This window comes from Leuciscus leuciscus (assembly GCF_965113295.1).
Source record: "Leuciscus leuciscus genome assembly, chromosome: 2".
NCBI lineage: Eukaryota > Metazoa > Chordata > Actinopteri > Cypriniformes > Leuciscidae > Leuciscus > Leuciscus leuciscus.
Window position 1 is genome coordinate 59,638,534 of NC_138726.1, and position 4,655 is coordinate 59,643,188.

The following is a 4,655-nucleotide window of genomic DNA, read 5'->3' on the forward strand; positions in this document are numbered from 1 at the left end:
CTGACAGAAAGCTTTATTGGCTGCTGTCTCTTTAAGACCAGCTGACGGAGACGCGGCTCTCGCACGCGCCTCATTCTTTCACAACTCTTGACGTTCATCATAAGACAGCTCTTATGTTATGAAGATACTCGACAAAACGGACATTTTGCCATAATTGTGTGTGTTATTGTAAGTTCAAGCACGAAAGATAACTGTATTCTGGCGTGCTGTCTGTGCGCACGATACAGGCGCGCGCGCGTCTTTCTGTGTCTGTGTGTGTGTGTGTGTGTGTGTGTGTGTGTGTGTCACAGTCAGACTTTTGTCTTGTCGCACATGAATTGTTTAAAAGCAATTTTAACAATTGCTTTTAAACAATGGTGCCCCTGCTTTTAAACACGTGCCCCTGGGCACGTGCCCAGATTGCCCATATGGTAGATCCGGCCCTGCACTAAGATATATTGGAATGGGAATAATACGCGCGCGCTGGTATTCAGTGATATCATGTTTCGTTTTGAATTTGAGGTGGTCGAACGGATTAGTCGTGTGTTAACTTACCGAACTGTTACCCCACACACTCTGTATATAGTTTGCTGCTGCTCGTCTGACGGCTTAAACCCGAACCAAGTCCAAATAATGGATTTTGCACCGATCTTTTTCACCAGCTTTCACTTTCAGCCGTGTTTACTTAAGATGACGACGAATATGCGTTGCAGCCGGGTGTACCTTGCGGCCGCGGGTAGATTGCGTCATCATCTCCCAACCCAACTTGGAGAATAGATTAACGGCGATATTTTTTTTATCGCGCGATAAGAGTCTCGCGTTAACGCAGCACGTTAACGCCGATAACGGCCCACCACTAGTTTTAATGCGCATGCGCGTGATCAAATACTGGAGCACGTGCGCTGTCGCTGCGCCGCCTGCGCGAGAGCAGATGGAAACGTCATCGACAACTGACAAACAACAAAACTCCTGTCTCTCGCTGTTGGTTTCACTGCTTTCAGGTAAGTTTAGTCAACAAAATCTCACAAATAATACACACAAACGTCCCTGACACATTTCTTACGTGTAAATGACACGCTTCTGTTGAATATTTACTTTAAAGAAATGGTTTTGTGTCTTTGAAAAAGTCCGTTACAATCTAAGCTAGCAGCTAACCGTTTTCAGAAGAGAATGTTAGGCCTAAGTTACGCTACGGTCTTATTTATGAAAGTTTGGGTTTTTAAACACATATTTAGTGTAGATAACAGTTTTTGATAGTTTTGCTGGTAATTTGTCAATGGGAAGTAAGCTAATTTATTTAGGCTAACTTAACCTAAAAGAATGCAAGTGCTGTATTGTTAACTTAATCAGTGACGACACTTACCAATATTGCTAAAATGTGATTTCAGAATAGCGAGAGAAAAAATAAAACTCTACAACAAGGGGTGAGTTATTGTTTAATCATGATAATTCCATATGCATTTATTTCACAATACATTATCTTAATATTTGTATATATTTATCTTTTCTGCATTTCACCTCTGTTCTAGCTTGGCTCCTTGTAATAAACCAATCCCATGTAATATTGTTGGCTCTGTGACAAATAGCTTGTTATGTTCCTAGATCATCATGCTGTGATGGCCTGCTGCACCCCCTGTCCAAGATGATCTCCACGGCTATGAACCATATGACTACTAGTAAGCAAAACCACCTCAAACATACAGTGCACTACTGTTCAAAGGTTTGGGGTCTGTAAGATTTATGCTTTTGAAATAAGTCTCACATTTTAAAATCATTAACCCCAGGGTTTTTCAGTGAGATTGTCCTTGAGAAGCCTGTAGGCTAAATAATCAGCTAAATAATAGGCGACTAATACAATATTATAATGTCATAGTTATAATAATAATTCATTTAACTATTATGATAACATGATATCCTGATCATTAGTATATTTCATTTTATTTCTTTAGGTCTGTTTTGAATTATGTTGTCCAATGAGACTGACACCATACTGTCCAACTCAAAGGTATTTATGTATTTGTATGTTTTTTTTTATTGATCAATACTGAAATTCTTTGTACTTTTAAATGCTGAATGTGGTTCAGGGGGTCGACAACTTTAGGCAGTTATTTTTCACAGATATCTTGGCCAGCTGTGGCTCATACTCTTAGCCTTTAAAAATGTTTGAATTGATATCCCCAATGCAATATCAGGGGGTAAATATATCAGAGTTCTTAAAGTTATGGCTTTACTCTTGTTACCAGATGAGATATAATCCCTATTGTTTGGCCCTGTGATTCTTCAGGACAAGACCTTGATGCCATCCACAGTCAGTAGATGAAGAAGGTGAGTTTAGCCGAATTCAGTTCTCTTTCCCTTTCTTTTGAGCTTAAACGGACACATGCACACAAAATGAAGTCAAAATGCCCATCTTGGCGAGTTTCCTCGTAAACAGTCTTGTGTTTTAAACAGAAAGAAAACGTATGCGTGTCATTTATATTAGGTCTGCGCATTCGTCTTAAAGGGACAGTAGCCTAACGTACCCGCAGCTGTTTGTGTCGCCAATGGTGATCAAACATCAAAAGAGAAAATGACTTGTAGCTTTAGCAAAGATACATTAATTTTATAGTTATTTTATTTTTACACTGAAGACTTATTTTACATTTTGATAAATCAATTTCTGTACCTGATAAGTTAGATTTAACTGAGAAACATAATGCACTGCTTATTTCAACTGTATTTTTCTTCTATTGTATTTATCAATGCTTGTTATCTATTGTAATTTTCTATGCAGGTTCACTCCTCTACAAAATCCCCCCAATAGGGGTTATGCGGAGCGCCCAGCAGTCGAACCGGAAAGAGGTCTAAGCATTTCTGCTTTTCACTTCTGTACACATCTGCAGCGGTAGGTGATCTCGGTTTACTGTTCATTTTCGCTTATTACACTAAAATTCTTATTTCTGTTTTAATTAAAATGTCACGAATGCTAAAATATCAGAAAAGGGAACATCCGAACAGCAGTTTTTGTTGTGTGCCGATCTGCTCTATGTCGGGGAAAATGAGTAGTACAGAAGTACAAATGGGTTCTGTACTCATAAAGTGACATCAACATTCACGTCAGCAGTAGCATTCGCTACTCTAAATAAACTCTAAACTCTACTCTAGAATTATATCTCTAAATGAACTCTAAATTTTTCAATATCGTGCAGCACTAATATTGAGCATATCTTAAAGTGAACCTGGAATAATAATTTGTGATACCAGATGAGATGTATGTATGATAGATTTTGAACTGTACTATTTTTATTATTACAGGTTTTCTGGGATCCCAGCGGAAGGCATCAAGGCATCAGATGTTGGCCTGGACAGATGTTCCTGTAAACTACACCGACCTTTGCTTTTGCATGGATGACTGATTATTACCATGTTCTGTGAGGGCATTATTATAGCAAAACTGAGCACCTGTGACAGTGGCATTTGTAGGTGTAAAGTCACAGAGATGAAAAAAAAAATTGATAGTAGTTTCAAACTTTTTTTCTCTTTCTCTCTCATAAACAACACAGCAGTTACAGGTTTTCAAATTCTTCATTGGAGGTGAGACTTATACGTTATATGTAGAGCGAATTCGCAGGTCAGAGTTCACTAGACTTGAATATTATTTTCTCTATTTTTTTGTTTGACTTCAGAGTTGAAAGTGGGCTTAAAGGGTACATAGGCTTAATGGGTATATAGGCTTAATGGATATCCTTACCCCTATATAAAACATTATTTTTACTTTTTACAAACATTTTTTGATTTGTAGTCTGAAATAATAAATAGTGCAATATAAATAAATGCAATGTAGTGTTTTCAAATAAATACATTTTTCTATACACATTGATGCTGAAATATCTGAATAAATACATGATACCAGCAGTGCTCGTGCTCTCATATCTCCTACAGCTTGTGACACACAATCCCACCTCACTCTTTTCATTTGCTCCGGATGAATATTAATGCCATTGCAGGGCTTGAATTTTGGCATGGGATTGTGTGTACATGTAACGCGTTGTCTTTTTATTTTCTTGTTAAATTTGCAGATGGTGTTGGGAGTTTAAATGTTTTGAGCGGAGTGAAGATTGGCACATTCATGTATATTGTATATAAATTAAGACTTTTTCAATTTTGTTGTAAGTTATAGGCTACAGTTTGCAAAAATATAGTTTTAATTAAAATGTTTGTGCAGTTTTATTTATTGAAATATTTTCATGTTTGAAATATTAAATGTAAATTACTGTTCCTGAATACATTTTGCAAATGCTGTTTTTAATGACTTATTTTAGGTTGATAATTAAACAATGAATCAACAAAAACATGGATTGTGTGCTGATTTATTTATTTAATACAAACTGATTGATTTACTTATTAATGATAGTTTCTGTTAATTCAATTTATTGTAATAATAATATATTCATAGGATTCTTACGTGTTTGAACAATAAACAATGTAGAATATGTTGTTTTTAGATCTATAATTTGTTTACAGGCATATCAGGATGTGTAGACGTTAGGAGAACCTTCCGGGAACGTTCTGGGTACGTTCCCCTAACCTATAGGGAACGTTCTATTAACGTAAAGAAAACTTTCCTGGCTAACCAATAGGGAACGTTCTTGGGAACGTTCTGTGAACCTTCCTGGAACGTTCTTGGGAACGTTCTG

General features: G+C 36.8%; 1 long non-coding RNA gene across 1 annotated transcript; it reads left to right on the top strand.

Annotated features, from left to right (window-relative positions):
• Nucleotides 1-1,388: 1,388 nt before the first annotated feature.
• Nucleotides 1,389-3,406, top strand: LOC309492551. The gene is made up of 6 exons (XR_014203573.1): nucleotides 1,389-1,403; nucleotides 1,582-1,655; nucleotides 1,929-1,984; nucleotides 2,223-2,304; nucleotides 2,753-2,863; nucleotides 3,274-3,406. It is a non-coding gene; the product is annotated as an uncharacterized lncRNA (long non-coding RNA).
• Nucleotides 3,407-4,655: the final 1,249 nt, after the last annotated feature.